The sequence below is a fragment of the Gorilla gorilla genome, chromosome 5 (assembly GCF_029281585.2).
Source record: "Gorilla gorilla gorilla isolate KB3781 chromosome 5, NHGRI_mGorGor1-v2.1_pri, whole genome shotgun sequence".
Classification (NCBI taxonomy): Eukaryota; Metazoa; Chordata; class Mammalia; order Primates; family Hominidae; genus Gorilla; species Gorilla gorilla.
Genome location: NC_073229.2, coordinates 42,078,343 through 42,103,110, shown reverse-complemented (window position 1 = coordinate 42,103,110; position 24,768 = coordinate 42,078,343). Strand labels below are relative to the sequence as shown.

General features: G+C 40.9%; 1 non-coding gene across 1 annotated transcript; it reads right to left on the bottom strand.

The window, feature by feature from the left end:
• Window positions 1–24,341: 24,341 nt before the first annotated feature.
• LOC115935099 (U6 spliceosomal RNA) lies at window positions 24,342–24,445 on the bottom strand. The gene has a single exon (XR_004070810.1). It is a non-coding gene; the product is annotated as a U6 spliceosomal RNA (small nuclear RNA).
• Between the last annotated feature and the right edge of the window lie 323 nt (window positions 24,446–24,768).

Below are 24,768 nucleotides of genomic sequence, written 5' to 3'. Positions count from 1 at the left end.
TGTTTTGAGATGGAGTCTTGCTCTGTCACTCAGGCCGGAATGCAATGGCGTGATCCCGGCTCACTGCAACCTCTGCCTCCCGAGTTCAAGCAATTCTCTTGCCTCAGCCTCATGAGTAGCTGGGATTACAGGCGCCCGCCGCCATGCCCAGCTAATTTTTGTATTTTTAGAAGAGACAGGGTTTCACTATGTTAGCCAGGCTAGTCTCGAACTCTTGACGTCAGGTGATCCGCCTGCAAATTTAAGTAGTGTACATCTGAGTTTGCTGGTTTTTTGTTGTTACTTTTGCTAAACTGTGCTAATCTTTCTGTAATTTAAGGTTTGAGCAATAGAACAATGAAATGAAACTGGATTCACCCTGTTTCAAATTTTCCAGGGGCTTCTTTCGTATTTTCACACTACTGACAGGCTAAATTTCTCCTCTGACCTTAATTCTACACAACCTCAGAACAAAGTGTTCTTTTCTTTTTTTTCTCTTCAAAAGACTCTCACTATCCTTTAATACCAACAATTGTGTTTAGATGGCCAAGTGTCTGACTCCATCTCATCAAAAGGCTACTGCTGGTATAGTCCAGTTTGGACTATCAGTTTTTTAGTCAGTAACTTTCATGGATTTTTTTTTAGTTCATGGACAGTTACTGAGGTCAAACAGTACTATCTCTTACTACTCAGAGGTTTTTGTTTTATTATAGGGTAAAATGTCTTAAGTCACCGTGAATTATAATAAATAGCAGACTCATGAAAGAAAACTACCCCCTAGGCTGGACGTGGTGGCTCATGCCTGTAATCCCAGCACTTTGGGAGGCCGAGGCAGTGGGATCACCTGAGGTCGGGAGTTGGAGACCAGCCTGACCAACATAGAGAAACCCCGTCTCTACTGAAAATACAAAATTACCTGGGCGTGGTGGCGCATGCCTGTAATCCCAGCTACTCAGGAGGCTAAGGCAGGAGAATTGCTTGAACCTGGGAGGCAGAGGTTGCGGTGAGCCGAGATGGCACCATTGCACTCCAGCCTGGGCAACAAGAGCGAAACTCTGTCTCAAAAAAAAAAAAAAAGAAAAAAGAAAAAAAAAGAAAGTAAGAAAACTACCCCCTGCTGCGAACAACTAAGAGAGAAGTTAACCATTACAAAGTAACAATTATGCAGGAAATTATGTCACTGATACAGAAGTTACTGGTTAACTGGAGTCCAGTTTCTGGAATTAATGGAAAGGGCTACTTTAATGAACTATGATGTTCTGATGTCAAAGGTTGAAAATTTTAATTAAAAAATTTTGTATCAGTTGATAAGACTGTGAGCAGCAGAGGAGATAGTATTATTAAGGATAGACATCCTAATATTTTCTACTCACATATATTGGGTTCCATCTTACTCAAAAACTACAGAAGATTCAGTAATTGCCCAATATAGCATTTTTCAACCCCTCAGTTTGGGAATCTTTTTGATCATTTCCCAGTGACATTTTCAGATAATACAATGAAACCATACCGCATGTAGATTTTAAAAGCACATTTTGAAGCATCTTTATGAATGAATAAAGAAGTTTTAAGAACATTTAACTTAAAAATGCAGTAAAATGTTACTCAGCACACCCTGAACCCTACCTAAATGTAATTTTTCAACCATGATCAACTCAGTTTTAATCTGAGGGAGACAAATGGCAAAACGAATATCAGGAATTTACTTAAACCAGAGGAGGAGAAGAGAAAGGAAGAAACAGGCCGGGCGCAGTGGCTCACGCCTGTAATCCCAGCACTTTGGGAGGCCAAGGCGGGTGGGTCACGAGGTCAGGAGATCGAGAACATCCTGGCTAGCACGGTGAAACCCCATCTCTACTAAAAATACAAAAAATTAGCCAGGAGCGGTGGCGGGCGCCTGTAGTCCCAGCTACTCGGGAGGCTGAGGCGGGAGAATGCCGTGAACCCGGGAGGCGGAGCTTGCAGTGAGCAGAGATCACACCACTGCACTACAGCCTGGGTGACAGAGCGAGACTCCGTCTCAAAAAAAAAAAACAAACAAAAAAACAAATCACCACACTTCATTTATTCCAAGATGCACTTTTTAAAAAATTGTTATTATACTTTAAGTTCTGGGGTACACGTGCAGAACATGCAGTTTTGTTACATAGGTATGTGCGTCCCATGGTGGTTTGCTGCACCCATCAACCTGTCACTTACATTAGGTATTTCTCCTAATGCCATCCCTCCTCTACACTCCCACCCCGACAGGCCCCAGTGTGTGATGTTTCCCTCCCTGTGTCCATGTGTTCTCATTGTTCAACTCCCACTTATAAGTGAGAACACGTGGTGTTTGGTTTTCTGTTCTTGTGATAGTTTGCTGAGAATGATGGTTTTCAGCTTCATCCATGTCCCTGCAAAGGACATGAACTCATCCTTTTTTATGGCTGCATAGTATTCCATGGTGTATATGTGCCACATTTTCTTTATCCAGTCTATCAATGATGGACATTTGGGTTGGTTCCAAGTCTTTGCTATTGTGAATAGTGCCACAGTAAACATACGTGTGCATGTGTCTTTATAGTAGAATGATTTATAATCCTGTAGATATATATCCAGTAATGAGATTGCTGGGTCAAATGGTATTTCTAGTTCTAGATCCTTGAGGAAACACCACACCATCCTCCACAATGGTTGAACTAATTTACACTCCCACCAACAGTGAAAAAGCATTTCTATTTCTCCACATCCTCTCTAGCACCAAGATGCACATTTTTTTCCACATCTTTAAATCTCTGAAATAAGGATGTGCTTTAGAGTCAATGAACTCTTACAATTAATTGTCCTGGCCAGGTGGTGGTCACGGCATAGGTGCATTGCATGAGCAAATCAGAACTTGATCGCACTGTTCACATTGTCATCACTTTAGATGAGATGTGTGCATGGTTATTATCTCACATGTTAAGTTTAACTGACTTTTACAATGATTTTTGTTGTTGTTGTTGTTTTGTTTTGTTTTGTTTTGTTTGGTTTGGTTTTAGCGGTAGCAAAGTTTATTGTGAAGAGCGAAAGGACAAAGCTTCCCCCACGGCGCAGAAGGGGACCCGAGTGGGTTACCTGATATTTTTTAAGATTACAACATGATTTAGAATTGAAATAAAGTTTTAGAAATGCCTTAACTAAAATTTTGCTTGCATTTCTCTGTTAATGTAAGAGAATGTTATATTATAAAAATATATGTCCAAAAAAGGGAAATAAGAAAAAAATCTATGTATAAGTAAGTCTAAAAGAATACTTGGCCAGGTGCAGTGGTTCATGCCTATAAATCCAGCACTTTGGAGAGGTTGACGTGAGAAGCTTACTTGAGGTCAAGAGTTTGTGGCCAGCCTGAGTAACACATTGAGACCCCTATCTCTACAAAACATTTAAAAATTAGCCAAGCGTGATGCTGTGTACCTGCAGCCCTAGCTACTTGAGAGGCTGAGGTGAAAGGATCAATTGAGCCCAGGAGTTCAAAGTTACAGTGAACTATGATTGCACAACTGCACTCCAGCCAGGCTGACAAAGTAAAACCCTGTCTCTTGAAAAAAAAAAAGAATACTTTCAGTAAGTATAAAATTTTTGAAAATCTATGTCATAAGAAGGCACTGTGTCATCATTTAATCAGAAAATTTTTTCTTTGTTAAGGGTACATTAAAAAATGGCACATCTTGTAATCACAGTTACCTTAGACTATAGGGAGTCATCCCAGGCTGTAGATCGCAAATCTCTCCTGCAGAATTACATGTACAACTGGATGCTGCCACCACTTGGCCTTTCCTAAAAAGTCTATGCTCAGCCAGGCTTAGTGCTCATGCCTGTAATCCCAGCCCTTTGAGAGGTTGAGGTGGGCAGATCATTTGAGGGTAGGAGTTCGAGACCAGCCTGGCTAACATGGTGAAACTCCATCTCTACTAAAATAAAAAATTTGCTGGGCAGGGTGGTGCGTGCCTATTATCCCAGCTACCTGGGAGGCTGAGGCAGGAGAACTGCTTAAACCTGGGAGGTGGAGGTTGCAGTGAGCAGAGGTTGCAGTGAGCTGAGATCGTGCCACTGCACTCCAGCCTGGGCAACAGAGCGAGACTCCATCTCAAAAAAAAAGGAGTCTAGTTGCCATCAACATTTCTTCCCCTTCGAAATCACGAAGTTTCCCAGTAGAGGAAGAAACAAAGCTGGTAGCTGTCTTCTTAGGATCTAGCCATCTTCCTTTACAGATGCTCTTCAATTTACAATGGGGTTATGTCCTGATAAACTTACTGTAAATGCAAAACATTCTAAGTGAAAATGCACTTAATACACCTAACCTAGCAAACATCACAGCTTAGCCTAGCTTGAACATGTTCAGAAGATTTACATTAGTCTATAGTTGGGCAAAATCATCTCACACAAAGCTTATTTATAATAAAGTGTCGAATACCTCATGTAATTTATTGAATACTGTACTGAAAGAGAAAAACAGAATGGTTGTATAGGTACTCTTTTTCTCTTCTTTCCTTTTTTTGAGATGGAGTCTCGCTCTGAAGCCCAGGCTGGAGTGCAATGGCGCAATCTCAGCTCACTGCAACTTCTGCCTCCCGGGTTCAAGCGATTCTCCTGCCTCAGCCTCCCGTGTAGCTGGGATTACAGGCGCCCACCATCATGCCCAGCTAATTTTTTTATTTCGTAGAGACAGTGTTTCACCATGTATGCCAGGCTGGTCTTGAACACCTGACCTCAGGTGATCCACCTGCCTAGGCCTCCCAAAGTGCTGGGATTGCAGGCATGAGCCACCTTGCCTGGCCATCCTATGGGTACCCAAAGTATGCTATCTACTGAATGCGTGTTGCCTTTACAGCATGATAAGTCGAATCACTGTAAGCTGGGAACCGTCTGCACTCTCATCAACCACTTCGACTGTAAGATATTATGGAAACTAAAAGTGAGTTTATCTGACGTGAGAACTAATTCTAGGGTATTCACCAATAAAAAATTACATTTATAAACACAGCCCAGATCACCAAAGAATCACTATTTACTGTTGCAGAAAAGAATAATACGGTTTAGAAACACTCCCAATCAGAAGGGTTGAAAGAAACATGGGCTTCAGGTTAGCCGATGAACAGTTAGCTAGACTATTCATCAACTAAACCTGAAACCCATGCCCTGCACTTGCTGGCTCCCTGAAGTTCTGCCATCTCGTATCAAAATTTGGATACTTTGAGACCCTCCCTTAGACATAGCGTTATATTAAAATGTACATTCAGCAACATCATTTAAAAGAAATTTTTAAAAATTAAAAGGTGCAGATACCTCTCCATCAGTTTTAAAACTTCACTGCCGGCCAGGCACAGTGTCTTACGCCTGTAATCCCAGCACTTAAATTTTTGCTCCCAAACTGCTGGAATTACAGGCATGAGCCATGGCACCCCGCTTTTAAATATATTTTCTGTGTAAAGACTCTAAGAATCTGTGTAAAGAATCACAACAAACTCCTGGTAAGAGAGTAAATTGTGCCGCAATTAGAATTACTCAAAGAAAAGTTTTAATAGTGTGTCTACTTCTGCTGTTCTGCAGCCAGGCCAGCTTAGCAGCATCTTAAGCCTCCCGCTGAGGCAGAAACCATTTAAAAAGCCAATCTCTGTCTCTGTCTCTGTCTCTCTATCTCTCCTCTCTCTTTTTAAAGATTCTGCATATGAGGGAGATCTTACAGTATTGATCTCACTGTGTCTGGCTTTTTCAGTTAACAGATGAGTGAGTTCTGGGGATCTAAGGTACATTGTGGTGACTATGGTTAATAATATTATCTGACATACTACTTGAAATTTGCTAAGACAGTAGATATTAAGTGTTCTCACCATACATACAAATGTTAATTATGTGAAATGAGAGATATGCTAACTTGATTGTGCTTATTTCATAATGTATATGTATATCATATCATATCATCATGTTGTATACCTTAAATGCATACAATTTTTTAACGTGTTTTTCTAATTCTTTTTTTTTTTTTCTTGAGACAAGACTTCACTCTGTCACCCAGGCTGCAGTGCAGTGGTGTGATCATGGCTCGCTAAAGCCTCAACCTTGGACTCAAGTGATCCTCCCACCTCAGCCTCCCAAGTAGCTTGGGACTATAGGCACACACCACTACACCTGGTTAGTTTTTTAATTTTTGTAGAGATGGGTTCCCACTGTGTTGTCCAAGCTGGTCTTGAATTCCTGGGCTCAAGCCCTGGGCCTCCCAAAGTTCTGGGATTACAGGTGTGAGCTACTGCACCCGGACTACAATTTTTATTTGTCAATTATACCTTAATAAAGCTGACGCAAAAATAAGCCAAAGCCCATCTCTTTGGTTTGGTCCTCACTCCTCATAATTGATCAGTTCTCCCGGGGGTTCTGATTTTCTGTAACTATAGTGTATTACTTTATTCTTCAGCTTCCAGAAACTAGCGTGTATAAGAACAAATCTATGATAAAAATTATGTATATTGCCAATAGATACACTGAAACACATCAAAGGGTGAATGAGTTGATGATCATTGTAGTGCCAACTCCTGCCACATCCTTCCCTGGTAGCTCATGCAACGGAACTCTCGCGTAAAATCTCCTTCCTTGATACTTTGGTGGTTAGACATTTCTTCATTCACCACTTGCTTTCAACTCATCTTCAGTCCACTTTAAGACCTGTGGGTCTATCCACTTTCAAAGAGAGGAAGTAAATGGGCATAACTAATATATGTAAACCAGGCACTTTTTAGAACAAACAATATGCAAAATAAAGGGGGGTGGTGATTGGTTAGAAATGGTACTTCTGGCATTACAAATAATGGATATTGTAGGCTAATTTGTGTCTCCCCACAACATTCGTATGTTGACATCCTAACCTTGGTTGACTTTTATTATTATTATTATACTTTAAGTTCTAGGATACACATGCACAATGTGCAGGTTTGTTACATAGGTATACATGTGCCATGTTGGTTTGCTGCACCCATCAACCCATCATTTACATTAGGTATGTCTCCTAATGCTATCCCTCCCCCAGCCCCCCACCCCCCAACAGGCCCCAGTGTGTGATGTTCCCTTCCCTGTGTCCATGTGTTCTCGTTGTTCAACTCCTACTTATGAGTGAGAACATGCGATGTTTGGTTTTTTGTCCTTGTTATATTTTGCTGAGAATGATGGTTTCCAGCTTTATCCATGTCCCTGCAAAGGACATGAACTCATCATTTTTTATGGCTGCACAGTATTCCATGGTGTATATGTGCCACATTTTCTTTATCCAGTCTATCAGTGATGGACATTTGGGTTGGTTCCAAGTCTTTGCTATTGTGAATAGTGGCCCAATAAACATACGTGTGCATGTGTCTTTATAGTAACATGATTTATAATCGTTTGGGTATATACCCAGTAATGGGATCGCTGGGTCAAATGGTATTTCTAGTTCTAGATCTTTGAGGAATTACCACGCTGTCTTCCACAACGGTTGAACTAATTTACACTCCCACCAACAGTGTAAAAGTGTTCCTATTTCTCCACATCCTCTCCAGCATCTGTTGTTCCTGACTTTTTAATGATTGCCATTCTAACTGGCATGAGACGGTATCTCACTGTGGTTTTGATTTGCATTTCTCTGATGACCAGTGATGATCAGCATTTTTTCATATGTCTGTTGGCTGCATAAATGTCTTTTTTTGAGAAGTGTCTGTTCATATCCTTTGCCCACTTTTTGATGGGGTTGTTTGTTTTTTTTTCTTGTAAATTTGTTTAAGTTTTTTGTAGATTCTGGATATTAGCCCTTTGTCAGATGGATAGATTGCAAAAATTTTCTCGCATTCTGTAGGTTGCCTGTTCACTCTGATGATAGCTTCTTTTGTTGTGCAGAAGCTTTTTAGTTTAATTAGATTTCTATTTTGGCTTTTGTTGCCATTGCTTTTGGTTTTTTAGTCATGAAGTCTTTGCCCATGCCTATGTCCTGAATGGTATTGCCTAGGTTTTCTTCTAGGGTTTTTATGGTTTTAGATCTTACATTTAAGTCTTTAATCCGTCTTGAGTTAATTTTTGTGTGAGGTGTAAGGAAGGGATCCAGTTTCAGCTTTCTGCATATGGCTAGATTGGCTTTTTTTTTTTTTTTTTTCCCAAATGAGACAGGGTCTCCTTTGTTGCCCAGGCTGGAGCGCAGTGGCACACTCATAGCTCACTGCAGCCTTGAACTCCTGGGCTCAAGCAATCCTCCCACCTCAGCCTCAGGTAGCTGAGACTACAGGAATGCACCACTGTGCCCTGTAGCAAGGTTGGTTTTTAAAATGATTTCTGCCTCAGTGGGAGGAATTAGAAGCTGCTAGGCTGAATTTATATGCCTGCAGGACAGCTGAAAGTAGATGTAATATTGAAACTTTTCTTTGAGTAATTTCACTTGTGGGTCTTGGGTTGAGTTTCCCAGAAGCAGATCTTGAGGCAAGGATTTGTACACAGTGATTTATTCTGCAAGTGTTTCCTGAGTAATTGGTAGGACATCAGGTAAGGCAACATCCCACCGAGTGCAGCTTCAACTTTATTCCACATGGGAGCTCTGAACTATATATCATGCCTCCAAATTAATCTGACCTAAAGCAAGGGTGCTGGGCTTTCATACTCTCACAATGGTCGGTCCCAGCAGAAGGGACAGAGGTAGGAGTGGGGTGGTGGTAGGGAGAGTGGTGGGGAGGGAGAGAAATCATCAGACACTCTCTGCTCTCTGCCAGTTTGGATGATGCTGCTCCAGTAGTCTGAAGACAGTATACAAAGAAGAGTCATGGGCATGGCACACAGAAGCCGGAGGGGAAACACACACAAGTGCCGAACGGAAGCCAGTGGATCTGGACAGAGCACCCACAGTGCCTGTTTCAGGTAGTGAGGCACTGACTAAACTCCAGGCAGGGTCCTTTTTCTTCCTGCTCTGCTGTATTTTTACTGAGTCTGGTCAATTTCTGTATACATAATATTTAGAATTTACCATACTATTTGGACAAGAAAGAAGAAAGATTTACCTTAAAAAACAGGCGATAACACTTTTTGGTGCATACAATGTGCTGGGCACTTCTCTAAGCAGTACACCTTTTTTTTGAGATGGAATTTTGCTCTTTTTGCCCAGGCCAGAGTGCTGTGGCATGATCTCGGCTCACTGCAAACTCCGCCTCCCAGGTTCAAGCAATTCTCCTGCCTCAGCCTCCTGAGTAGCTGGGATTACAGGCACCTGCCACCATGCCTGGCTGATTTTTTTTGTATTTTTAGGAGAGACGGGGTTTCACCATACTGGCCAGGCTGGTCTTGAACTCCTGACCTCAGGTGATCCACCCCCCTCAGCCTCCCAAAGTGCTGGGATTACAGGTGTAAGTCATTGTGCTCGGCCTATGCTCTATACATTCTTTTAATCCTATATGCCAGTTTTATGGATAAGGACACTAAGGCTTACAAAAATTAAGTAACTTTTCTATTGGTGATACAGCTTAAGTGATGAAACCAAGATTCAAAATCAGGTTTTGAGTATCATGTAAAAATAAAACAACACAACCAGTCTTTTTTGAAGTATAATGACATTTTCGGTGAAGCAATTTAAAATCAATTTTGAGACCATCTTTATGAAATAGATACAAATGTTTACTTAGTTAAAAGGCTTAAATAGTTTGATGAATGGGTTGGAATGTGTATTTGTTTTGAAATATAATGAATCTCTAGTCAGCTTTTTTTCTTAATTTCTCTCTCATAGTAAAAGTCTAATATTACCAATAAATATTGAGCAAGTCAGTTTCAGAGGTGAAACTGAAAAAAGTCCTGAAAAAAGAACTCTGGCTCTGGAATATATATTTCTGTTCACATCTACATGCTATCTGGCATAGGAAAAGTGCAGTCCTTTCAAGAGTAAAGTTTTGTTCCCAGCCGACTGTGGCAGCTACATAGTCCATCTGACACATTTATTGACTCCAGTGAATTTGGCTGTGGTTGAAGACCTCAGGCAATTTTTTCTTCCTTGCTGTGAAATAATTGTCTAGAGACAGGAGAATCCTCCAGATGGCTAGTTAAATGCCCCCAGAAGGCCTGGGGCATTGGTGAATCTCTCCGAGGATTTTTGTAGTTTACAAGTGGCTTTTGGTTGAAGAATCTCATTATTCAGATCCCTCAGAATGGGATCTCCAAGGTGGCGTGTTTGTGAAGGAAATTGTAAAGTAGGTATGTGGTTGCATCTCAGCATTTCTGGGTAAAACTCTCTAATGCAGAGTTTCTTTGTTTTTTTTTTTTATTAAAAAAACAACATTGATATTTAAAATTGTTTCTTGTTTTTTTCTAGCATTATTAGGATTTTTTTTTTTTTGCATATACCTGTCTTCCTCACTTTCATGTCTCAAACCCCTATATTTTCATACTGGAGGTAAAATGGGCAAAAATTAATAAGCATAGCTTGCCAGGTTCTTGCTTCCATATGAAAAGTACGTGTGCATCCCATAGACTTCTCCGTCCAAATTTCCCCAGTTATTTCTAGGATGTCCCAGGGAAGGAGCTCTTAAGTCTGTACTGCTTCTCCATGTTCCTCATTCTCCACTCTAGCACCCTTTGGTGCTATTTCCTGCTTCTGCCTCTACTGCTCGTGCAGCCAAGTGCTGGCCCCTGGGCACTGTTACCGCTATGGGATGACGCTGTCTCTTGCCAGCACCACTGCCTTGGTTATGCTAGAGTCCTCAGGGGCCCAGGGAGCCCTGCCAAGACGACTCTGCTCCCTGCACCAGAATGACTCTCACCTCCCCCTCCCTCTTCCATGTTACATTTTACATACAGTACAAAAGAAGAGCTGTTTGTGTTCAGTGCGTCATAGAATTTATATTGAATACATATTTCAGGTTTTACTTGTAGCCACATCCATTCTCCATGAGTTCAAGGAGGCTGAAACTGACAAATGTGATTCTGGGCTTACGTCGCATTTAAGCTCGTATCCCATGACCTAGGCTTTGTGACTGGGACCAATTTTACTTCTCTACTTCCTTTTACTTCAGGATCTGTTTTTTGTTTTTTGTTTTTTTTTTTTTTTCTCCAGGAGATGCCTTAGTTTCTCATAAAAATACATTTCTGATGGGTCCACCTAACAGTCTGTCAGGCATGCTCATATATCTGTGAATCCCAGTGATAGATACAGCTGAGACTCCAGCTAGGATGCCTCCCTCCCTCCTTCTCTGCCTCCCTTCCTTCTTCCTCTGTCTTACTCTCCCTTTTTGTCTCTCTCCTTTTACACTCATACACATTATTAATGTATTCATCAAGTACCACCTATATGCCAGGCACTGTTCTAATCACTTCAGATAGAACAGCGACAAAATAGACAATGTCCTACTGTCTTGAACATTGTAGAGTGATGAGTGCTATGACCAGCACCTAAAACAGAGAGCTGTGACAGACAGTGACCAGAGGCTAATTTCTATGGAGTGGTGAGGGAAGGTCTTTCTCATGAGGTAAATGTTCAGCTGAGATCTGAATAACAAGAAGGGCCCAATTATATAAAAACCTGGCATTTGAGCCTTCTATGCAGAGAGAATAACAATATTTATGACTATATATATATATATATATATATATGTATCTCCTAGTCTACCACTGAAAGCTTTCCTTCCCCTAAATATGTAAGAAGCGGGGGGGAGTTTACACAGAACCCACCATGATTGACTTGTTCCACTTACCCAGATGTGACATTGGGGCCCATCCTGAGCAGCACCCCATATGAGTGACCCGGCCTCACAGGCTCTCAGCAAGAGATCCCTCTCGGGACACAGCCGCATCCCGAAGCCACTGCGCACTCCAATGGGGCCTCTGGGCATATGGTTTTCAGGGTTTTTCACCTCATTCCACAGGGAGGGGAGCTCCAGGGAAATCTCAGGGCAGGTGCAGAATCACAGCAGGGGAGAGGGTGGTAGGAAGCCTGCATTCTCTTTATTCACAGGGAAGTCTAGATTCCACAGAATTAAGCTCCAGCAGATGAAGAGTAGGGCCTTCTCTTTTCACCACAGGGCATTTCTGATAGAGTAGGAAGGTGAGACTTGGATTCCCAAGACAGCTAAGGAACTCAGGTGGCTCCAGCACCCCTGTGGGGTCAGGGTCTCCCTCTCACTCCTCAGAGGGGACACTGGTCACCACAAGCTCGGGCTCCTCGCAGGCAGCCTCACTGAGTATTCTGGCTTTCAGCGTTCTCCCGATGGGGCTGAGCGATCTGTGTGTTGCTGTCCTTCACCCTGGGCTCCCCCTGAAACCACAGGCCTCCTCACTGTCCCTGAGCTGCGTCTCGGTCAGAGACCCGCTATTTGCCTGCTGGATTTTCCCATGCTTATCCCTCCATATTGTCTTTGCTCATCTTTCTGTCACTAGGACTCCTTTTATTTCCTCTTCATCTCATCACTCTCTCACCTCCAGTCAACTCTTAAGGCCCAGCTCCAGACCCCACCTCCTCTGAGGGGCCCTTCCATTTTTTTTTTTTTTTTTGGATGGAGTCTTGCTGTGTCGCCCAGGCTGGAGTGCAGTGGCCTGATCTGGTTCACTGCAACCTCCACCTCCCAGGTTCAAGCAATTCTCATGCCTCAGCATCCCAAGTAGCTGGGATTACAGATGTGAGCCACCATGCCTGGCTAATATTTTTGTATTTTTGTTTTTAGTAGAGATGGGGTTTTGCCATATTGGCCAGGCTGGTGTTGAACTCCTGACCTCAAGTGATTGATCCACCTGCCTCGGCCTCCCGAAGTACTGGGATTACAGGTGTGAGCCACCTCTCCTGGCTACCTTTCCAATTGTTGTTATTGCTCCCATTACTCTCTTCTTTGCTGAATACCAACAAACATCTAGATTCCAACTTATGCACTCTTCTCCCCTTCTTCCTCTCCTTCCTTTTTTTTTTTTTTTGAAATGGAGTCTCACTCTGTTGCCCAGGCTGGAGTGCAGTGGCCCAATCTTGGCTCACTGCAAGCTCCGCCTCCTGGGTTCATGCCATTCTCCCGCCTCAGCCTCCCGAGTAGCTGGGACTACAGGCGCCCACCACCACGCCCGGCTAATTTTTTGTATTTTTAGTAGAGACGGGGTTTCACTGTGTTAGCCAGGATGGTCTCGATCTCCTGACCTTGTGATCTGCCCGCATCGGCCTCCCAAAGTGCTGGGATTACAGGTGTGAGCCACCGCGCCCAGTCCTTCCTCTCCTTCCTTTTTTCCTCCCTCCCACTTTCTTCCTTCTAAATGAGAATTAGCTTATTCATCTTCGTTTTGAAGAAAAAAATTGTTACTAAATAATACGTAACAGGAATATTTGTAAACGTTATGTGAACAGCATAAAGCATTAACAATAATACAAAGACGTACCACTCCCCCTGGCTCAAGAATGAGAGATTACCATTTTCCTGCAGTAACCCAGTGTGCTCCCGCTAGGTCCCACCCCCTTTATTCCCCAGTCTGCATCCCTATGGGTCACCACTATCCTGAATGCGTATCTATCACTGTTCCTTACTCACCACTTTGGATCCTTAAACAGTCACTTATTTAGTTCTGTGTGCATTTGAATTTTATACTAGTGGGATTATAGTATGTGAACTCTTCTGTGTCTTGCTTAATTGGTTCAACATTGTGTTTGTAAGAGTCTTCCATGTTGACGCATGCTGCTGAGTTGATTTTCACTGCTGCATGGTATTCCATTGCATTAGTGTATCATTATTTATTAATCCGTTCTATGGTGGTGCCATATCAGGATTGTTTTTTTCCATTTATGTGAATGCTTCTGCAAACATTATTGTAGATGTCTCCTGATGCACATGTGCAGGAGTTTCCCTAGGATATGTACAAAGTAGAAGAATTGTTGGGATTGAGGGTGCACACATATTCAACTTTATAGGGCATGCCAAATAATTTCCAATGTGGTTGTCCCTATTTATAGTTTCACCAGTGGTGGATGAGAGTTCCTGTTTTTCTGCATTCTTGATGAACTTGGTTTGTTATTTCTTAATTTTTGTCAATCCTGTAGCAAATATTGGAGGTTTTAGTTTGAATTTCTCTGATTTCTAATGAAGTGAACATCTTTTTATATGTTTATTGGTTATTTAGATTACTTCTTTTGTCAAGAGCCTATTCAAATGTTTTTTTCTTTTTTTGTTTTATTTTTTTATTATACTTTAAGTTTTAGGGTACATGTGCACAACGTGCAGGTTTGTTACATATGTATACATGTGCCATGTTGGTGTGCTGCACCCATTAACTTGTCTTTTAACATTAGGTATATCTCCTAATGCTATCCCTCCCTGCTCTCCCCACCCCACAACAGGCCCCGGTGTGTGATGTTCCCCTTCCTGTGTCCAAGTGTTCTCATTGTTCACTTCCCATCTATGAGTGAGAACATGCGGTGTTTGGTTTTTTGTCCTTGCGATAGTTTGCTGAGAATGATGGTTTCCAGCTTCATCCATGTCCCTACAAAGGACATGAACTCATCATTTTTTATGGCTGCATAGTATTCCATGGTGTATATGTGCCACATTTTCTTAATCCAGTCTGTCATTGTTGGACATTTGGGTTGGTTCTAAGTCTTTGCTATTGTGAATAGTGCCGCAATAAACATACCTGTGCATGTGTCTTTATAGCAGCATGATTTACACCTTGTTTTTTTTTTTTTTTTTTGAGACGGAGTCTCGCTTTCTCTCCCAGGCTGGAGTGCAGTGGCGCCATCTCGGCTCACTACAAGCTCCGCCTCCCGGGTTCACGCCATTCTCCTGCCTCAGCCTCCCTAGTAGCTGGGACTACAGACACCCGCACCAAGCCTGGCTAATTTTTTGTGTTTTTAGTAGAGACGGGGTTTCACCATGTTAGCCAGGATGGTCTCAATCTCCTGACCTCGTGATCCACCCGCCTCGGCCTCCCAAAGTGCTGGGATTACAGGCATGAGCCACCGCGCCCGGCCTATAATCTTTTGGGTATATACCCAGTAATGGGATGGCTGGGTCAAATGGTATTTCCAGTTCTAGATCCCTAAGGAATCGCCACACTGACTTCCACAATGGTTGAACTAGTTTACAGTCCCACCAACAGTGTAAAAGTGTTCCTATTTCTCCACATCCTCTCCAGCACCTGTTGTTTCCTGACTTTTTAATGATCGCCATTCTAACTGGTGTATGATGGTATCTCATTGCAGTTTTGATTTGCGTTTCTCTGATGGCCAGTGATGATGAGCATTTTTTCATGTGTCTTTTGGCTGCATAAATGTCTTCTTTTGAGAAGTGTCTGTTCATATCCTTCGCCCACTTTTTGACAGTTGTTTGTTTTTTTCTTGTAAATTTGAGTTCATTGTAGATTCTGGATATTAGCCCTTTGTCAGATGAGTAGGTTGAGAAAATTTTCTCCCATTCTGTAGGTTGCCTGTTCACTCTGATGGTAGTATCTTTTGCTGTGCAGAAGCTCTTTAGTTTAATTAGATCCCATTTGTCAATTTTTTTTTCAGATGAGGTCTCACTCTGTCACCCAGGCCGGAGTGCAGTAGCAGTCTCAGCTCACTGCAACCTCTGCCTCCCAGTCTCAAGCGAGCCTCCCACCTCAGCTTCCCAAGTAGCCTAGACTACAGGCATGTGCCACCACACCCGGCTAATTTTTTTTGTATTTTTTTGTAGAGACAGGGTTTCACCTTGTTGCCCAGGCTGCTCTTGAACTCCTGAGCTCAAACGATCCACCTGCCTTGGCTTCCCAAAGTGCTGGGATTACAGGTGTGAGCCACTGCATCCAGCCTACTAGTTCTTTTTTTTCTTTTCTTTTTTTTTTTTTTTTGAGATGGAGTGTCACACTGTCGCCCAGGCTGGAGTGCAATGGCATGATCTTGGCTCACTGCAACCTCCGCCTCCTGGGTTCACACGATTCTCCTGCCTCAGCCTCCCGAGTAGGTGGGATTGCAGGCACACACTGCCACACCCGGCTAATTTTTTGTATTTTTAGTAGAGACAGGGTTTCACTATGTTGGCTAGACTGGTCTTGAACTCCTGACCTCAGGTGATCCACCTGCCTCGGCCTCCCATAGTGCTGGGATTACAGGTGTGTTCTTTATATATCCTCAGTAATAGTCCTTAATTGGTTGTACAGTTTGCTTATATCACCTCCCAGTTTGTAGGGTTTTTTTTTTCCTTCTGTATTTATGGCTTCCTTCTTTGCACAGAAGTTCCTAATTTTAATTAAGAGGTGTGAACCTTTTCCTTTATGTTTTGTGCTTTCTTGTGCATTATTTAAGAAAGTCTTTCAACCTTGAGGTCATGATGCCATATTGTCTTATATCACCTTCCAAAAGCTCTAAAGTTTTGCCACCTGCATTTAGGTTTAATCTACCATGAATTGATTTTTGTGAGTCTTGTATGAGATCAAATTTCATTTTGTCCATACGAACAGCCAGTTGTCTCAGGATCATTTACTGTATAGTCCCCAGTAATGGATTGTTACCTCTGTCATAGATCAAATGTCAAAATGTAAGCCAAACCTCTTAAAAGTTCTGTTTTGAGGTCTGTTTCTTTGCTTTCTATTCTGTTCCATTGGTCCAATTGTCTAGGCCTACAACAAAAGTATGCTATTTTAGGTATTATGGTCTTATAATCAGTTCTAATATCTTGTGAGAAATATCCTACCATTTTTTTCTTCTTTTTAGGGATTTCTTGGCTATTGTTGGTCTTTGGCTCTCCCATCACAAAAAGGAGAAATGGAATTAAATCAGAACTTGAAAAGGGGGAGGTAACTGAAGATGCTGCAGGTATTCAAAAGAAACTAAGAGGACGTTTTACACATTATACCAAATACTTTTAAAAACCAATACAATTAGAACTTCTCCAAATATGTAATTTACTAATATGACTCAGAAAATGATATTTTTTCAGAAGTTTATTTTCTGTTTGTTGCTTATAATGTATACAAGTGCAAAAGATCATTGTATTCATTTAATGTCCAGAAATTTTATAAACTCTTATTAATTCTAATAATTCATCCATAGATTCTTTTGGATTTTCTATGTATATATTCAGACTATTTAGGAACAGGGTGATTTTATTTCTTCTTTCCAACCCATATACATTTTATTTCTTGTCCTTTGCCTTACTGCAATGGCTAGGAACTACAGAAGAATTTTGAAGAGAAGCAGCCTAGCAGGCAACTTCACCTGTTCTCTGTCTCAAAAAGAATGCCTTCAATGTTTTGTCATTTGTGGGAACTCCTTTTCTGGGGGGTGGATGTCCTTTGTATGTCAAGATATTTCTATTCTATTCCTAGTTTGCTAAGAGATTTTATCCTAAATGGATGTCGAATTTGATCTACAACTTTTGAAATGATCGTTTTATTTTTCTTCGTTAATCTACAACTTGGGGAATTAAATTAATTCATTTTTAAAATTTTTGGACAAACTTTGCATCCCTGGTATTATCTGACTTAGTTATGATATACCATCTTGAATTTCATTTGCTAATTTTTAGTTTAAATTTTTTGCATTTATATAATTTTCTTCTATTGTTTTTGCCAGATCTTCGTATACAAATTATGATAGCTTCTGAAAGAGTTAGTGTTAGATTGAAATTACAGTTCCTTAAATGTTTGGCAGAACTCACCAGTGAAGCTATTGGGTGCTGTTAATTGTTTTTTGTTTGTTTGTTTGTTTTTAGAGCCAGGGTCTTTTATTTATTTATTTATTTACTTTTTAGATGGAGTCTTGCTCTGTCACCCAGGCTGGAGTGCAGTGGTGTGATCTCGGCTCACTGCAACCTCCGCCTCCTGGGTTCAAGCGGTTCCCCCGCCTCAGCCTCCCAAGTAGCTGGGATTACAGGCATGCACCACCACGTCTGGATAATTTTTGTATTTTTAGTAGAGATGGGGTTTCGCCATTTTGGCCAGGCTTGACTGGAACTGCTGATCTCAAGCGATCCACCCACCTTGGCCTCCCAAAATGCTGGGATTATAGGTGTGAGCCACGGCGCCTGGCCAGAGACAAGGTCTTTTGAAAGTCTGAAGCATCTATCATGTGTTTCATCTTTTCTATTTTTGCCGTTGTTCCTTTATGCTGTCATTCATTTGATTAATCTCAACAGAATTTTGTTAATTTTATGTCTTATTGAAGAACCAACTTTTGGCTTGTTGATCATCTCTATGGTATAATTTTTTCCTATGTCATTGTTGCTTCTTTGAAAAAAATCTTTCCTTCAATTTCCTTGAGTTTATTTTGCTGTTGTTTTTCCAACTTCTTAAGGTGAAAGTTTTTGTTTGCTTGTTTTTTAGCCTTTCTATATCTATATATTATCAGAAGTTGGCAAACTATGGCTGGCAGACCAAATGTGGCCCACTGCCTGTGTTTCTCAGTAAAGTTTTATTAACACACAACCATGGCAATTTATGTGTTGTTTATGGCATTTTTTTGTGCTACAATGGCAGCAATATGGCCCACAAAATCTAAAATATTTACAGTCCAGCCTCTTATTGAAAAAGTTTGCTCACCCCTGCATTAGATCAATGTTGTTAACTGTACTGTTCAAATATTCATCTTCCTTACTTTTCTTCTCCTGCTGCTTCTGTCAATTTTCAAAAGATGTGTGTTATAAATTACAATTCTGATGGCAGATTCCTCAGTTTGTCCTTGTAGTTCTGTCAGATTTGCTTTACTTTGGATCTATGGGTATTCAATGACTATACATGTAAAATTGTTGTATCTTCCTGGTGAATTGAACTTTTAAGTAGTTGAGATTACAGGCGTGAGCTGCCATGCCCAGCTAAGTTCTTTTTTACTGTCAATGGTCTCTTTTGCCTTAAGGTCTCTGTGTGCTGTTAATATAGCAATCTCAGTTTTTCTCTTGGTTAACATTTGTGTGGCATACATGATATATATTTTTCCATCCCTTTGCTTTGGTGTACCTTTATCTTTTGATTCACCAGTTTAATTGTAAATGTACAATTCAGTAGTTTTTAATATAGTCACAATATTATGATCGTCATCATTATCTAATTCTAGAATATTTCCATTGCACCAAAAAGAAATTCTGTACCTTTTAATTTCCCCCTCCCTCACCCTCCGGTAACCACGAATCTACTTGCTGTCTCTGTAGATTTACTTAGTCTGGACATTTCATAGAAATGAAATCATTCAATATGCGACCTTTCATTTCTGGTTTCTTTCATTTAGCTTAATGTTTTCAAGGTTCATCCATGTTGTATCAGTATGTCATTCTTTATGGCTGACTAATATTCCATGGCATGGATTTACTGCATTTTGTGCTCTAACCATTCATCAATTGATGGACACATGAGTTGTTTCTACTTTTTGGCTATTATGAATAATGCTTCTATGAACATTCATGTACAACATATGTCAACATGTTTTTTAACATGTTATACACAATTTTTTTGTATGTGAATCTATGTTTTTATTTTTATTTTTTTGAGACAGGGTCTCTCTTTGCCACAGGGGCTAGAGTGCAGTTGCATAAAAACAGCTTGCTACAGCCTTGATCTCCCAGGCCCGAGCAATCCTCTTGCCTCAGCCCCTCAAGTAGCTGGAACTACAGGTGCGTGCCACCACGCCTGGCTAATTTTTTTGTATTTTTTGTAGAGATGGGGTTTCACAATGTTGGCCAGGCTGGTCTTGGACTCCTGACCTCAAGTGATCCTCCTGCCTTGGCCTCCCAAAATGCTGGGATTACAGGCATGAGCCACTGTGCCTGGCCTGTATGTGAACATATGTTTTTAATTCTCTTAGGTATATGGTTAGGAATGGAATAGCTGGGTATATGATATCCTATCTCTTTTTGAGGAGTTACCAACTGTTTCCAAAGAGGCTGCGCCATTTTACATTCTCACCAGTAGTGTATGAGGGTTCAAATTTCTCCACATTCCCACCAAGACTTATTTTTTTCTTCTTTTAAACTATTATAGCCATCCTAGTGGATGTGAAACAGTAGCCTCTATATCCATTAGTATTTGGTGTGTCCCTTGTAAACAGGACAGAGCTGGGGTTTTCCTTCCATATGACAACCTTTTTCTTTCACTTAATGCATTTAACCCATTTATTTATTGTGATTAATGACCTAATTAGATTTTTTTTTTTCTTTTTGAGGCAGGGTCTTGCTCTGTCACTCAGGCTGCAGGGCAGTGGTGTGATCTCAGCTCACTGCAGCCTCCCCCAGTCCCCTGCTCAAGAGATCCTCCCACCTCAGCCTCCTGAGTAGCTGGGACCACAGGCATGCACCACCATGCCCGGATTTTTTTTTTGTAATTTTGGTAGAGACAGAGTCTTGCCACGTGGCCCAGGCTAGTCTCAAACTCCTAAGCTTAAGTGATCTTCCCACCTCAGCCTCCCAAAGTGCTGGAATTATAGGCATGAGCCACTGCTCCTAGCCTTAATTAGATTTTTATCACACAATTTTGTGCTTTCTTTGTGCCATGCTATTTAAAAACTCTTTCTTTTAGATGAATACTCTTTTTCTTTATTTCATTTTCCCTGATCTATCAGTTTGGCAGTTACACTCAGTATGTCTATTTTTTTTTTTTGAGGCGGAGTCCCGCTGTGTCACCCAGGCTGAGTGCAGCGGCGCGATCTCGGCTCACTGCAACCTCCACCTCCCGGGTTCAAGCGATTCTCTTGCCTCAGCCTCCTGAGTAGCTGGGATTACAGGTGCGCACCACCATGCATGGCTAATTTTTTGTACTTTTAGTAAAGACGGGGTATCACCATGTTGGCCAGGCTGGTCTTGAGCTCCTGACCTCAGGTGATCTGCCCGCCTCAGCCTCTCAAAGTGCTGGGATTATAGGCATAAGCCACTGAGCCCGGGCTCAGAATGTCTATTTTTTAAAACAATGGTTACCCTCTACATTTTAACATGCATACATAACAATATCACAAGTTATTATATTTATCTTACTCCACAAAAACAAACAAAAGGGCCTTATAATGCTTACATTTTGATTACTCTTTTCCCCATTTATTTCTGTTATTCTCTTTTTGTTTTTTTTTTTTTTTTTGAGACAGAGTCTTACTCTTTTGCCCAGGCTGGAGTGCAGTGGCATGATCTTGGCTTACTGCAACCTCCACCTCCCAGGTTCAAGCAATTCTCCTGCCTCAGCCTAATGAGTAGCTGGGATTACAGGCACGCGCCACTGCACCCAGCTAATTTTTGTATTTTTAGTAGAGACGGGGTTTCACCATGTTGGCCAAGCTTGTCTTGAACTCTTGACTTCAAGTGATCCACCCGCCTCAGCCTCCCAAAGTCTTGGGATTACAGCCACGCCTGGCTTACATTCTATTATTTTCTAGTATTCTAGTTCTATATGAATCATACATTCCACAATCAGACAGTGTCATTATTGTTTCCTGTAGTCATTTAAAATATTTATCACATAGTTACCAGTGTCTTCATTCACCATTCCTTCTTGCCTCTCAGACTATCATTCGTCAATTTTTTTTTTTTTCTGTCTGAGCCAAGTTCTTAAAATTTCCTTTAATGAACTTCTGTTGGTGGTAAATGCTCTCATTTTGTACTCATTCTTGAGAAAGATAATTTTGCCAGGCACAAATTCCATATTGACAACTATTTTCAAAACACATTGAAGATCTTATTCCACTGTTTTCTGGTTTGTAATGTTCCTTTTGAGAAATCAGTCATTAATTGAATTGTCTTTTCTTTGTGGGTAATACGTGTTTTCCCACTAACTTCTTTTGATTTTTTGTTATGTGCATATTTTGTATCGCAGAATCACTACGATATCCTAAGGTGGTTATTCTTTTTTTTTTCCTCTTAAGATTCATTTGACTCCCTGAATATGAATATTTGAAGCTTTCAATAATTACAGAAAACTTTAGTTAATGCCTCTGCTTCATTCTCTTTGTGTCTCCTTCTGGAATTTTGACTAAAGATATAGTAAATAGTCTTACTTTAGCTCCTAACCCTTCTTTCATATTTTTCATCTATTCTCTCTCTGTCCTGCCTTCTGGATAACTTATTTGTTATTTTTTTCTTTTTTTTTAAGTGAAGCCCAGAAATGAGATGCAAGGATAACTTATCTGAATGTACTGTTTTAGTTTAATAATTCTCTCTTTGGATGTGACTAATCTGCTATTTAAAGTCTTCATTGAATTTTAAATTTTAATTATGTTTTTCAATTCTAGAGATTCTGCTTCACAATTTTTTAAAAAAAACCTTTGGTCATTTTAAAAGTCTTTTGTTCTTATACTTTCAATCGCTTTTTTTCTTTAAATATAGTAAACATAATTATTTTACATTCTGCCTGTGATAATTCCTGTATCTGAAATTTTTGAGGGTCTGATTCTTCTGTCTCTTGTTCCTTCAGATTCCCATTTATCATTTGTTTTCTTATAAGTTTTAGGTTTTTTTACTGTATATTCATGTTTCTTGGAACATTATATATGGAGATTATCTGTAAATTGAGTAGAAGCTGTGTTCCTCCAGAGAGAATTTGTGTTGGTTTCTGTCAGCCATCTGAGAACAATTTCAATCCAGGATCACTTTATATTTAATTCTTTGCCTCACATTTTGTAGATCACAAAGACAGAGTTTATTAGGTTCCATAACTGTCTAGGGGTCAACTGATGTAATTATGAAGCATCAGGATGAAATTCTGTGATCCCTTCCTCCCACCTCGGCCTTTAGCACAAATGGGAAAATAAGCATATCTTCTTGCCGTAATTGCTCTGCAAAGAGGGCTAATTTCTTATTCACCATTACATTTATGGTCTAACTCTTTGAGGTTCCATATTTGCATGGGGAACTTCTCTCTGAATCTTCACCTTGGGAGGCCCTAGGCCTATCTCTTGTGTCTCTGTCCCTGTGTAGCCATCAAAATAACAGTTCCAGGTCACCAGGGCATGGGCAGGTATACTTAAAGCTGATTTTAGTGCTTGCTTACTTCCCAGGATTTCTGTTATTACTCAAGTTTTGGCTTTTCTGAATTCTTTTCATTCTTGCCGAATTGGCAATGCATTTAAAGAGGTTTAGACATTTAGCCAGGCATGGTGTCTCATGGCTGTAATTCCAGCACTTTGAGAGGCCAAGATGGGGGGATTGCTTGAGACCAGGAGTTCAAGACCAGCCTGGGCAACACAGAGAGACCCCCATCCCTCCACAACATTTAAAAAAATTAGCCGGTTGTAGTGGTGCACACCTGTAATCCTAGCTACTAAGGAGGCTGGGGCAGGAGGATTGCTTAAGCCTAGAAGTTGCAGTGAGCTATGATCATGCCACAACCTGGGTGACAGAGGGAGGCCCTGTTTCTAAAGAAAAAAAAAAAGATTTAGATTTTATAAAAAAAGATCCAGCGTTTTGGATTGCTTTAGAAGGAGAGTGATCCAAGATATTTAGCTCACCATGTTGTCAGGAATGAAAGTCTACCAATATTCTCTTTAAAAAGCACTAAGGGCAGAAACCACATATGAGCATATATACTCCATAATGGTTTCTAATACAACACTGGACACATCACAGCAGCTGTTCAATGCTCCTCAAGGTGCATCCCTTCTTCCTTCATGTCCACACCACCCTTCATGCTCAGATTAATTCATTTAACAAACATTTATTAAACACTTAATGTTTACCGTGATACTAACTGCTAGAAGACCCATGGAAGATACCTTCTTCTATAGCACAGAGAAAATAGAAGCTCTCGGTTTGAGTTTTCCCAACTTTCCTTCATCTCGGCCTCTAAACTTGCTACTTTATAGGGGTTTGCAGGTCTCATTCTAGTAAACTGAAAGTTTTTTCACTGCTATCAAATCCGTCAACATAAAATTGTATATGTTTTTCAGAGAAATAAAATTGTAACTTGGAGAAATACGGTATTTGGTTTATGTAGAATTTGAAGATAAACAACTATGGTTTTCTTCAGAATTCACTTTATGGTTTTCTTCAGGATCCACTTATGATTTTATATAAAATAAAGTTTAATGTTTCTGGTTTTAGGAGATTGTTTCTACTCATCTCACATTCTAAGTGGAAATAAAGAAAGTAGTAAATGATTACTTCTGGCTGGGAGAAGTGGCTTACACCTATAATCCAAGCACTTTGGGAGGCTGAAGCAGGACGATCACCTGAGGTCAGGAGTTTGAGACCAGCCTGGCCAACATGGTGAAAGCCCGTCTCTACTAAAAATACAAAAATTAGCCAGGCTTGGTGGCATGCACCTGTCATCCCAGCTACTCGGGAGGCTGAGGTGGAAGAATTGCTTGAACCCAGGAGGCGGAGGTTGCAGTGAGCCGAGATCGCGCCACTGCATTCCAGCCTGGGTGACAGAGTGAGACTCTCCGTCTCAAAACAACAACAACAATCTATTACTTTTTATTATTCTTTTCTTTTTTTCCTTTTGGAAAAAAATACGAATGCTTCATTTATTTGCGTGTCATCCTTACACAGGAACTTATGCTAATCTTATCTGTATCATTCCAGTTTTAGTGTATGTGTTGCTAAAGCAAGCCTTTTTATTATTCTTAACTCCTTAGTTACATGGCAATGTATGGAACAAGCATTTTTAGGCTGGATGTGGTGGCTTACGCCTGTAGTCCCAGCATTTTGGGAGGCCGAGGCAGGTGGATCACCTGAGGTCAGGAGTTTGAGACCAGCTTGGCCAACATGGTGAAAACCTGTCTCTACTAAAAATACAAAAATTAGATTGGCATGGTGCCAGGCACCTGTAATCCCAGCTACTCAGGAAGCTGAGGCAGGAGAACTGCTTGAACCCGAGAGGCAGAGGTTGCGGTAAGCCGAGATCATGCCATTGCACTCCAACCTGGGTGAC